The sequence below is a fragment of the Eschrichtius robustus genome, chromosome 7 (assembly GCF_028021215.1).
Source record: "Eschrichtius robustus isolate mEscRob2 chromosome 7, mEscRob2.pri, whole genome shotgun sequence".
Taxonomy (NCBI): Eukaryota; Metazoa; Chordata; class Mammalia; order Artiodactyla; family Eschrichtiidae; genus Eschrichtius; species Eschrichtius robustus.
In genome coordinates, this window is record NC_090830.1 from 90793252 (window position 1) to 90806653 (window position 13402).

At 47.6% G+C, this 13402-nt stretch overlaps 1 protein-coding gene across 4 annotated transcripts in view; it reads right to left on the minus strand.

Moving 5' to 3' along the window:
* Window positions 1–13402, minus strand: part of ARHGAP22 (Rho GTPase activating protein 22) — a 211889-nt gene that overhangs the window by 133094 nt on the left and 65393 nt on the right. The window lies entirely within an intron of this gene.

A 13402-nucleotide genomic window follows, 5' to 3' on the forward strand; every position in this document is an offset into this window, starting at 1 on the left:
CCACAGCCCAAGGTCATCCACCTGGGGGAGTGCACAGCCTGCCTGATTAGTTTCTGCTATGTCTCTGGGATCCAAGATTCTGCCTTTCCCCAGGTTTTTTCATCCATCCATGCCTCCATGCATCCATCCAGCTTTCCATTTGTTCAATGACTCTCTCATTCATTCAGCAACTATTTATTAGTACCTACTATGTGCCAATCACTGTTATAGGTGCTGGGGAAAAAGCAGTAAAATAAGAAACATAAACATCTGGATCCTGCTAGAGCTCACATTCTAGCGGGGTTCCTGTCACTCAGGCCCCAAGGGAGCTGGCCCCAGCAGACTCCAACCCTGGTACCTGCGTGGCACCTCTCCCCTGGCGGCATCAGATCTCAGCACCATTGCCCAGAATCCCCATCCCACCTGGCAGACCACCTTGCTGCTTCCCTGGGATCATCCTGGCAGCTGGGCCTGCACCGCAGGGCCTCTGCTGCAGGTGCTTGCTGTGACTTGCTGATGGCTCCCCAGCAGGGTGAAGGGGCCGCCCCTCCGACCTACAGCCACCGAGTGCCTTGAGCACTCCTGCCCCGCAGAGACCACTGAGCAGCGCTCTGCCAGGGTTGGTACTGCCCTTCACAGTGATTGAGTTCTTGCCCCTCCCATGCCTCCCCTACCCCTTCCCCTCGCTCTCCCCTCTGTCCTGGGGAAAGCTTCTCTCCTCTCTCTGGCCAGTATCAAGGATACTGCTGCAGTGGTCACTAGGAGGGGCCATCCTGGACTTTGGAGGAACAACTCTGAGTCCAAATGTAATCACACTTACAATTCTTAGACCACGGATCCTAACTTATGATTGGAACGCATGGTCCCTGCAACCCACAGTTGTTTCTTCCATCCCTTTCCTACTCGATCCCTGGCTTGGCTGCATGGTGAGCTCCTATTTATCCTTCAAGATCCAACTCCACAGAACCTTCCTTCTGATCTCTTCTAGATAGTCATTCCCTCCTCCACCAGGACATGTGGTCCATGGCTGGTATTTATTAATCTGTGTGGTTGCCTTTCTGCCCCTCTAGACTGAGGGGTAGGGATGGGAGGACATGATGTCTTATCTAGTTCTGCACTTGTGGCTCTCATCACCACACCAGGCAGGTAATGGATGTAAGACATGGTTGTCAAACATCACGGGCTACTTTGGCATACTCTTTTATTTTAAATTGAAGTATAGTTGATTTACAGAATCACCTGTCCTTGGCAGAAGCAGGGCTCCAGTGGAGGAGAGGAGAGGCCAGCCCCGGCTCCCCTCAGTTCACCAGGGAGGCGCTTCCTGCAGATACCACTTAGGCTGCCCGGCCAGCCCGGGTTGTCCCCCAGCCGATCAATCACACAGATATTACTTATAAGGCCCATAGAGCATCTTGAAAGGAAAATCGTTGTTGTTATGATTTATTAATAACCACTGTTCCTGTCTTCAGCATTTCCTTGAATCAAGCCATGTAAATATTCCAGTTCTGTAAACATTTAAGCCAAGATTTCAACTCAAACAGCTCTGACCTTCTAAGGCTCCAGAACTAAGGGGAGTTTCTGGAGTCTCTGGCCCAGGAGCAGGCCTGCGACCTGGGGAGGAGGAGGGTGCTCTTTGCCCTCCTCAAAGTCAAGTTCTTCAGCCCACAAGCACAATCATTCATTTACTCATTCATTCATCCATGCCTTCCAAGTCTGCGGAGCTCCCCCAGGTATGGGGCAGAACCCCAAGTGGTTGGTGTTCCCCCAGAGCCCCAAGGCTGGCAGGAGAAATAACATAAAGAAGAGCCACACAGAGATGGAAGAGCCACAGGCCACGTGGACAGGCAAAGGCTGCAGACACTTAAATGAAGGTGCACCTTTCCGCTGTAGACATTTGCAGAGCCACCCAGAGGAGGAGCGCCTAGGCTGAGCCTTGAAGGATGACCAGAATTTGGGCCCACCTCATGGGAGGGGGCACTCCGATTTGCAAGGAAGGAACAGGAGTCGCATTTGCTACCTCTTGGCTCAGATCAACTAGTGTGCCGGATTGATGTGGTCACCTATTCGCACTGACAAGCATCTCTTGAGAGGATGGACCACACTCCCAGTCTCTCCTTCCTCACCCCCCAGTCGCTGCCAACCCCTTGCCAACCCCTTCCAACCCCAAGTCTCTCCTTCCTCACTCCCCAGCGACTGCCAACCCCAGTCGCTGCCAACCCCTTGCATTTGGAGATTTTGTCCTCTCCTGGAAACTGCTCTGATGAAATCTGACAGTCTGGTTCTGATTCTCAGCCTCTGAGAAGACCCTTTGGTGCTCAGGCACATTGATTACCCTCTTCCTGAAGCTCTTCCTTCCTCCCCACCTGCAGAGCCCAACTGCCTGGTACACCCACGTCTTACCACCTGCCCAGCCCGTTCTGGCCTCAGTTCCTCCTGTTCTCCCCGAAAGTCCTGCTGTTGCCCAGGGCTGCCCCAGCTGCCCTCCATTCAATCATGAGTCCCGTCTTTATTTCTGCCCAGATCTTTCTCTGAAACTTCAGGCTCACGTTAAACCATCTCCATGGGGGACATCTCCATAGGGATGGTTCATGATCGCCTGTGCTCATGTTCAAATTCAATGCCTGCTGCCTACTCACATCTCCCAAACCTGCTCCCCATCCCCCTCCTCACCAAGGGCTCGTGACTGGGACTGGCCGATCTTGACAGCTTGGAGTTGTTTTGACAAACCCCTCCCCATCAAGTCCCAATTAGTGTCAAATTCTGGCCAAGTAGCACTGGCCAATTAGTGTCCAAATTCTGAAGATTCTCTCTTTGCACTCTTCTTTCTTTTCATTTCTGTTTTACTGGATCGATTCGAATTCTTATCATCCCTCGCCTGGACGCCTTCCTCTTACTCCCTGCCCTCTGCAGGAGTCTCCAAAAGAGATACGCAGCTGCCGAGGAAATCTTTCTAAACGCAGATATAATCAGCTTTTACTCCTTTTCTCCACAGTAGTTAGGGTATTTATCAATTACGTGCAGAGTAAAATCCAACCCCCAGCCTGGCAGTCACGATCGGTTCATGGGACAGCGCCACCCCAGCTTAACGATGCACCTCCCCATCCGTCCAGGGCTAATGGCTGCCGAAGGTGCCTGCATATTACGCCTACCTGGGACCTTAGGAAATCCGGTCTCCAGGTTTGTTGAAACACAACTTCCAGGGGAAGGACCTGGAATCTGGATTTTGAAGCAGCCCAGGTGATTCCAATAATTGCTGCCCTGGGGTCTAGTCACACTGGACAACGCCCCAGTGTAATGCCCTTTTGCTCATCTTCACTGTCAAAGTCGTACTTTCCACTCAACCTTTGGGTCCTGTTGCACCTCCTCCATGTAGCTCTCCAAGAGTCACTCCACTAAAATTAGTCTCTTTCTTTTCACTTCAATTTCACCTTTAGAATAGTATGAATAACAGTCTGGTGTATAGTAGTGTTGTTTGTGCAGTGCATGTATCTACCTCTCCCCAAAACTGAGGGCCATGGAGAGCTAGGGGGCCCAACTCCCTCCTGGGAAAGTCTGTGTGCATGAGTGTGTGTTTTTTTCTAGTATGTAAGTATGTATGTGCATGAATGTGTAAGAGTATATGCATGTGTGAGTGTGCATGTGCATGCGTGTGTTTGCAAGCATATATGCTTGTGAATGTGTGTGTGTGCATGCTGCAGTGTGCAAGAGTGTGTGCACACATGTGTGTGTCATTGTGAGTGTACAATGAGGGTATGTTTGTAAGTATGTCTGAGAGTGTGGGTGCATGCATATGTGTGAGTGTGTGTGAGTGTGAGTGTGTTCGCAAGCTTGTGAGGTGTGTGAGCGCATACCTGTTTGGAGCAATCCTAAATTCAGAATCTGGGGTCTCGGTCCAGCAGTCAGTTTTGAGCAAGCAGACCCTGAGCCCAGGGCCTGCAGACTCATCCAGGAGCCCTGGAGGCCTGAGATCCTTACTCAGAAGCCAGGCTGTTGGGAAACTGGGAAAGCTGACAGGACAAGCCAGGGGAGGAGAGACAGAGGGTACAGGGTGGAGTGAATCTCTGGGAGGGTGGAGAGGAGGGGCCACCTGAGAGACATTTAGGAGGTGGGGCTGATGACTGACAGCATGGAGAGGGGGACAGGCCAGCAGTCAAGGAGGGGCAGCAAGATGGTGCACATGTTAGATTTTGCAGTCTCTCTGACATCCAAGAGGATGTGTCCGGGGGAAATGGGACGCGGGGGAGGGAGCCAGCTCAGGAGAGAGGTGCTGCAGATCAGTGCCCAGCACATAGGAAGCACTCAGTCAGGATCTGCTGAATGACACTGCACTAAAAACCTTCATGAATTGCTCATTTAACCCTTACAACAAGTGTTCTTCAGCCACCGGGGTCGCACCGTGCATAAATGGCACAGCCTGTCTGTGAATCCAAATTCTCCCTCCTTCAGGGCCTGCTCGGGTGGTGATGGGGGCTTAGCTTGGAACAGCCGCTGGGTGTTGGCAGACTCGGCCCTCATTGCGTTAGCACTGGGCTGGCCTTCCTAGAAATGCTGGCCCAGGAGGGGTGAAAATGGGAGAAAGAAGGAACTCGATGGGTGGACAGGGTGAGGGTAGGGTGGGTGGCAGTGGAAGGGATGGACATGCCTAAGTGCCTGCAAGGGCCAGAGTTGGGGGTGGGAGCCCAGCAGCTGACATGAGTAATTTCACTTATTCCTCAGAATAATCCTGAGTTCTCAGATGTTCTGACTGAGACTCAGAGGAAGAAAGCTGAAGGTTACACTCAAGGTTACACAACAGTGTTGTTACGTGGTGAAGCCAGGATTCAAAGCCCAGTCAGTGCTGGTCACCGAGGATGCTACAATCCTTCCCCAGCAAACCCGAGACTGAGCGGGGCCCTAAGTGCTTCAGCTCAGAGATGCCAGGAAGGGAGGAGAAAAGCAGCCTGCACAGGAGTGCGCCCAAGTGTCCGCAAGGTGACAGAGGCTGCCAGGGATGACAGCACCAGTCACTCCAACTCAGGAGGTCAGAACCCTGGGTGGAGGAAATGGAATGCAAGGACCCAAAGGTTCATTCATTATCATAGAAGGACAAAGGGCTATGCAGGCAGCATCAAGGTGCAGGGCCAGCCGTGATTTTTTTTTTTTTTTTTGGCCGTATTGTGTGGCTTGTGGGATCTTAGTTCCCCAACCAGGTATTGAACCCAGGCCACAACAGTGAGAGCGCCCAGTCCTAACCACTGGACTGCCAGGGAACTCCCATGCCATTTTCCTATCAAGGAAGTGTAAAAAAATTTTTTTTAACATCTTTTTTGGAGTATAATTGCTTTACAGTGTTGTGTTAGTTTCTGCTGTATAACAAAGTGAATCAGCTATATGCATACGTATATCCCCATATCCCCTCCCTCTTGCGTCTCCCTCCCACCCTCCTTATCCACCCCTCTAGGTGGTCACAAAGCACAGAACTGATCTCCCTGTGCTACGCAGCTGCTTCCCACTAGCTATCTAGTTTACATTCGGTAGTGTATATATGTCAATGCTACTCTCTCACTTCATCCCAGCTTACCCTTCCCCCTTGCCGTGTCCTCAAGTCCATTCTCTATGTCTGTGTCTTTATTACTGTCCTGCCCCTAGGTTCATCAGAACCATTTTTTTTTTTTTTAGATTCCATATATATGTGTTAGCATACAGTATTTGTTTTTCTCTTTCTGACTTACTTCACTCTGTATGACAGACTCTAGGTCCATCCACCTCACTACAAATGACTCAATTGCGTTTCTTTTTTTCTTTTTTTTTGCTTTTGTAATTATAATTGCGTTTCTTGTATGGCTGAGTAATATTCCATTGTACATATGTGCCACATCTTCTTTGTCCATTCATCTGTCGATGGACACTTAGGTTGCTTCCATGTCCTGGCTATTGTAAACAGTACTGCAATGAACATTGTGGTACATGACTCTTTTTGAATTATGGTTTTCTCAGGGTATATGCCCAGTGGTGGGATTGCTGGGTCATATGGTAGTTCTACTTTTAGTTTTTTAAGGAACCTCCATACTGTTCTCCATAGTGGCTGTATCAATTTACATTCCCACCAACAGTGCAAGAGGCTTCCCTTTTCTCCACACCCTCTCCAGCATTTATTGTTTGTAGATTTTTTTGATGATGGCCATTCTGACCGGTGTGAGGTGATACCTCATTGTAGTTTTGATTTGCATTTCTCTAATGATTAGTGATGTTGAGCATCTTTTCATGTGTTTGTTGGCAATCTGTATATCTTCTTTGGAGAAATGTCTGTTTAGGTCTTCTGCCCATTTTTTGATTGGGTTGTTTGTTTGTTTTTTTTTTCATATTGAGCTGCATGAGCTGCTTGTATATTTTGGAGATTAATCCTTTGTCAGTTGCTTTGTTTGCAAATATTTTCTCCCATTCTGAGGGTTGTCTTTTTGTCTTGTTTATGGTTTCGTTTGCTGTGCACAAGCTTTTAAGTTTCATTAGGTCCCATTTGTTTATTTTTGTTTTTATTTCCATTTCTCTAGGAGGTGGGTCAAAAAGGATCTTGCTGTGAGTTATGTCATAGAGTGTTCTGCCTATGTTTTCCTCTAAGAGTTTTATAGTGTCTGGCCTTACATTTAGGTCTTTAATCCATTTTGAGTTTATTTTTGTGTATCGTGTTAGGAAGTGTACTAATTTCATTCTTTTACATGTAGCTGTCCAGTTTTCCCAGCACCACTTATTGAAAAGGCTGTCTTTTCTCCATTGTATACTCTTGCCTCCTTTATCAAAATTAAGGTGACCATATGTGTGTAGGTTTATCTCTGGGCTTTCTATCCTGTTCCATTGATCTATATTTCTGTTTTTGTGCTAGTACCATATTGTCTTGATTACTGTAGCTTTGTAGTATAGTCTGAAGTCAGGGAGCCTGATTCCTCCAGCTCCGTTTTTCTTTCTCAAGATTGCTTTGGCTATTCGGGGTCCTTGTGTCTCTATACAAATTGTGAAATTTTTTGTTCTAGTTCTGTGAAAAATGCCATTGGTAGTTTGATAGGGATTGTATTGAATCTGTAGATTGCTTTGGGTAGTATAGTCATTTTCACAATGTTGATTCTTCCAATCCAAGAACATAGTATATCTCTCCATCTGTTTTTATCATCTTTAATTCTTTCATCAGTGTCATAGTTTTCTGCATACAGGTCTTTTGTCTCCTTAGGTAGGTTTATTCCTAGCTATTTTATTCTTTTTGTTGCAACGGTATATGGGAGTGTTTCCTTAATTTCTCTTTCAGATTTTTCATCATTAGTGTATAGGAATGCAAGAGATTTCTGTGCATTAATTTTGTATCCTGCTACTCTACCAAATTCATTGATTAGCTCTAGTAGTTTTCTGATAGAATCTTTAGGATTCTCTATGTGTAGTATCATGTCATCTGCAAACAGTGACAGTTTTACTTCTTCTTTTCCAATTTAGATTCCTTTTATTTCTTTTTCTTCTCTGACTGGGAAGTGTAAATCTTTTGTTTGTCAGAGTTGAAGAAATTAAAGAAGTGAATGTACAGAAGAGGAAATACAAACAGCCAATAAAGATGTGTAGTGATGCTGGATTTCAGTAGTAATCAGGGGGAAGTACAAATGATAGCTATTACATGATGCAGCACTGTGTACCCTTTAGGCAGGTAAATTTTTAAAGTTCAGTAATATCATGTGTTGTGAGTTATTGTAAGCTACTTTATAGAAGGCAATTGGGCTGTGTTTATTAAAATTGAAAACATGCCCACTCTATAACCCAGCAAATTCCGTTTCTTACCTCTTTCCTGCAGAAAGTGCCTAGGTAGTCACACACAAGGATGCCCTTGGAGCACTCTGAGTGATCCCTAAAAATGGAAAAACCCAAATGCCCAACAATAGGAAAATAGCCAAATAAACTGTGCTATATTCACATTATAGGATGCACGGCAGAAGTTAAAAGGAATGAGGTGAATGTATATGAGCGAACACGGTTAGCTCCCCTCTTCAACAAACACCTCAGAAGAGGTGTCTTCACTCTTTCCAATTCCTCTCCTATTCTCTTTTTTTATTGTAGTAAAATACACTTAACATAAAGTTGACCATTTTAACCATTTTTAAGTGTACAGTTCACTGTGGCTTTAAGTACATTCACATTGTTATGTAACCATCACCACCATTCATCTCCAGAATTTTTTCATCATCCCTAACTGCTTCCTCTTCTCTTTTGATCCCACCCAGTTAGCCTTCCCCTACCTCTGTACCACCAACACTGCTCTTATCAAGGCCACCAATGACCCTCACGTTGCTTAATCCAAGGTCAAGTCAGCCCATCCATTCCTTCCCCTTACACCACTTGACCTCAGTTGGTCCTTCCTGCCTCCGTGACCATTTCTACCCTTGGTTTCCAAGACCACTCTCTCCTGCCTCTCCCCTTCTTCACTGGCTACCACTCTCAGTCTCCTCATCATCCCCACCTCTTAAAGTCCAGCACCGGGGGCTAGTCCTTGGACTCCATTTCTGTCCACACTCACTGTCTCAGTGATCTCCTTCCATCGCATGGGTTAAAACACCATCAGTGTGTGGAAGGCACCTGTGCAGAGCTCAGCCCTGAACCCCAGACCCAGGCGTCCATCACACCATCCACCTCCAGCATCTCATGGCAAAGCTCAACTCCTGGTCTTTCCCCACCCCCAAACCTACTCCTCTCATGGTTTCCCCCATCTCAGTCAATGGAAACACTATCAGACATGCCTATTCCCAGCCACCATCATTTCTCACTTGAGTTACTGCTACAGCCTCTTCTCCAGTCTGCCATCTGCCATACCCCACTGCAGTTTCTTAACAGGGCAGCCAGAGACAGTTTTTAAAGATGGGAGTTAGATCATGTTACTTCCCTATGAAAACCCTGCAGGACTCCCCCTCTCATTCAGAGTAAAAGTAGGAGCCATCACTACAGGCTACAAGGGTCCTTGGGACCTGGCCATGTGGCCTCTCGGACCTCCTTGCACTTCCCTGCTCTTGGCCACACTGGCCTCTGCTGTTCCTCAAACAGGCCAGCCATGCACCGGCCTCCCGGCTCTGCACCTGCCATCCCTGGCCCCACAGGGCTTCCTCTCAGCCCCTTTGTTCTTTATTCAAATGCCATTTTCTCAGTGAGGACTTCCTGACCACCCTTAAGAAGATGTATCCCCAACCTTTCCATCTCCCCTTTTCTGCTTTAATATTTACTTAAGTTCTATTATAGCGGTGGAAGAGAGCAAATAGCAGAAAAATACACAAATTATAAAACTATATAAAAAGGGAAGAAAAACACAACCCCTTAAACAAAAGGTATATTCACAAGGTATATTCAGTGGGTACATGCATTTGCATCGAAGGGACATGTCACACCTGTAACGGTGATTTTGGTCATGAAGGGGAGGACGGGGCTGTAGTATTGTGGTTTTATACAGGAAGGAATGCATGCATTGCTTACATAAATTAAAATAAAAACTTTAAAAGAGAGAGCTCTTTTGGAATGGAGCTAAATCCCCTCAGGAGATCTAAAATAGCAATTAAAATATCACAAGTTTGATAAATGTTTATGCAGATTTATCTGCAACAAGCACTGCGCTGGGCTGTGGACCACAACACAAAGAGATGCCTAGCCTCTGCCTACTCGGAGCTTCCAGGCTGAACAGATGACGCTTCATGGAAGCATGGCCCAGGCCCACCTGTGGACCTTCTATGGGATCAGGTCAGGGGCCCCCTCTCTGTAGGTGAGCCCCTCCACTGGGCCTGGGTCTACTCCAGCCTGTCTGCTCCACCCCATCTCGCATAAGGAGGGGCTCAGCAAGGGTGTGCAGGTCATTCACTCCCCCAGTGTTTCAACGAGAATACCTGGCAGCTGCTGCATCTTGGAAATGGCTGAGAACACATTAATGATACCTTACACAGTGGAACATGCCAGAGCTCTGCCCAAACTCCCTTGATTCCTTTTTCCTGTCTTTATGCTCCCTTACTTCCAACAGCTTACCCCGGGTGGTTTTTCAGGGCTGCTGGCCCGTTTTGAAGTCTGTCCTTGGGTTATTGGAGCCATCCTGAGCAGGCACTGGGAGAACTGGAAGTGCCCAGGAATTTACATCCCTCCCTCGCCCCACAGCCCTTGGCCAAAGACTCCAGCATATGGGAGCCTGAAAGCCCCTGCAGCCTTGTTTCTAGTTGGACACCACTTGGAGGGATAAAGAGGTGCAATTCACATTCAAAGTTCCCCTGGGGCTCAGGCTGACACCCCTCCTTTATTGGCTTTGCACCCCAGCTTGGCTCTCCCCTTCCTGGTGCTGCTACCCCCCTGCCGCCCCTCACTGGTGTCCCTTGGGAGCACCTGCTTACGAAATTACCACATACACTACTCATCTCAGGGTCTATTTAGGAGATCCACACCTAGCACACCTGATCGTTTTCAGGGCCTTATGACCAGGCTGTGGCAGCAGCACCCTGTTTTTCCATCTGTAGCTCTGTTAGTGCAGCCCAAGAGCATGGAGGAGTGGCTGCACTTGAACTAAAACACAATTGATTTATAAAAGTCAATGGGATTTTAAAGCCGGGCTGGGGAAAGAGCAAGATGGCTCTCAGAGCTGAATTGATTTAAAGGGTAAGTATTGAGGCAGAGAGATTAATGGAGAAGAGAGAGGTGAGGTAATGGAAGGGGCACTCTGGAGGGGGCCGGACGAGACGGTTTCATGAAGTTAATGCAATTTGCAGCTAAGGGCAAGGGGGCCTCGCCAGGTTCCTGTGCTGTCCTGGGAGCACTGCATTAGCCTCAGATGATTTATTACAGGATGGTTCCTGAGTGCCCCTTACCTTTAAAAAGTTTGTTTTGTTACTTAGCTTCTTTCTGGGCTCCACTTCGTCATCTGTTCTTTGCTAAGTCCCCCATCTGAGGGGTCTAGAGAATCAGCCAGGCCCTCCTAATGGGTCTCACTTAGGGGCCTGAAAGGTGAAGGACAAAGGGGAAACCTACCACCCCCCTTAAGTAAAAAGTATTAATTTTAATATAACTCTGAGGGGGTCTAGAAAGTTTGGATTTTTTCCATAATGATTATTTTAATGCTTTCAAAACATCAACATAAAAGATCACTTTCTTTATCATTATTTTTATTGGCTCTTCCTGGGTCTGTTTCCTGACTCAGCTGGTGCTGGTCTTCAGCGAGGGGGTGCAGGAGGCAGGGCAACCCCCAAACTGCTTGACCTGCACTTCCATGCAGTGTGAACCCCCAGGTTCAACTGGATCCAGTGTTCTTTTATCCATTCATGGGGCTTATGGGGCCTCCTGGGTGTCCACCCTGTGCAAGCCACTGGGGTATGGAAATGAAAGGCACGTGCCTGCCGTGGTACAAGTAAAGGGAGAACAGAGACATCCAAATACAAGAGTCTGTCATCTCGGCACATATAAAGGGAAATGAGAGTGTGAAGGCAGCAGCAAGGAAGTCAGGCTGGGAGGTTGGGAGTCCAGAAGTGAGGCTGAAGCTGGATGAAAGAATGGAGTAAGCTGTTAAAAGGGATCAGGTTATGCCACCCCCAAATATGCCACTTTGGCATATTGATTATTTTGAGCTGAAGGCAACTGAGAAACAGCACACAGGAAGAGCTCTTTTCCTGCCCCCTTTCTGCTCAAAAGCAGGGCATAAATTTCCCTTTGTAAAGGTGCCTTGCAAGTCCTGTACCAGGAAAAGGAGAATGAGATTCTTATCATCAGGAGACGACTTGAGTCTGCATAATGAACCTTACTAAACAACCCTTATCTACCATACTTTTCCTCATCACCTTCCCACAGTTTACTGACCCTGGGTTTAACTGCCTCTTTTCTATAAAGCACCTGCCCATACACTTAAAACTATCAATAAAATTTATACGTCTTTTCTCCTGTTAATCTTTTAGCAATTTAATTAGCAGGCCTCAGGCACAGAACTTAAGAGGGTAGAGGAAAAGTTTTTCCTCCCCTACACTATGGAAGGCGGGGAGGGAGAAAGGGTGTGCCCAGCAGATGGAACAGGAAGACATGCAGGATGAGAGAGCATGGGGTTAAACCCAGAAAGTCTGGCTCTCAGGCTCTTAACCCTGACTCTCACAGGACCCATGTCCCTGCCCTAGAACAGACCAAACCCTAACCCCTTCCTACCAAGACTAATGAAAAACCCCTTTCTTTGAGAAAGACAAGCCTGATGGACGTCATCTAACCTCTATCCATAGGCTGGACCTCTTGCTGCAACTCCTTTAAAGAGGCTATGCTTTAGCCATTATCGACATGGATATGAAGTCGGGAAGATGAGAACTCCAACCACCCTGCCATGGTGGGATCCCTCTTGCTGCATCTCCTTTAAAGAGGCTATGCTTTAGCCATTATCGACATGGGTATGAAGTCGGGAAGATGAGAAGGCCTCTGTGAGCCTGTGTGCAGTCAGGTCTCCAGCTTCACTTCCCACTCATACCACACACCCCACTCTTTCCAGATCAACGACTGGTCCCCACAAAGGCCATTTTGTGCCAGACAGCTGCACCTCTGTGCTTGCCCGCCTGATGAGCCCTGACACTCTTGAAGTGTTGGTGCAGCCGTTTCCTACTATGTGAAGACTCCTCTAGCAGGTTCCCAAAGCAGGGGCTTGACTGCCATCCATTATGCCACCCCATAGATGGCACACACTTCTGGCCGGACACATGCCTCTCAAATCTCTGTGTTGATTTGTGAGCTTCTCATGGCCAGAGAGGGTGCCCTCCTCATGCTTGATTCCTGGAATGTAGCAGAGAGCCTCTCAAATGCTTGCTGAATGAATGAGTGGACATAAGACAGGAATCCTCAAGTTCAAAGAAGATGGGAAAGACCAAATCCAAGAGACCTTGTGCCTCTACAGATGATCCTCCTGGGCTGGAAGAAATCTGCCAGCAGGATTTCTCCTACCCATGGCCTGTTTCCACATGATGAAAGGTTTAAGGGCACAAGATCACTGATTCTACTCCTGTAATCAGAGGAACGCAAGTAGGAGCAGGAAACAGGGAATGTAGTTTTCCTACTTTTCCTAGTTTGGTGGTGGGAGTGGAGAGGCCAACTGAGGTCATGGAAAGGGCACAGGATTTGTAGGCTCTTTAGCCTCTTGGAGCCCCAGGTTTCCACATAAAATGAGAGCAAAATACAAATCTTATCCACTTCCTAGACCATGGTGAGGAAGAAATGAATGACACTTTGAAAGTGCTTTGTGAACAGAGAAGCGCTGAAAGGATGAACGGTGGTGAGTACTGTTTCTCTTTGCTGCAGGCTGAGGCCTTGGGAGGCCTCTGTTCCCTCTATTGGACCTTGTCTGGGAGCAGCTGGCCCTAGGTTTGCTGCCTCTGCTCCTGTTCAGATTAGCAAGCCATTCACCAGGAGCCAGGGATCAGTGGAGTCGATGTAA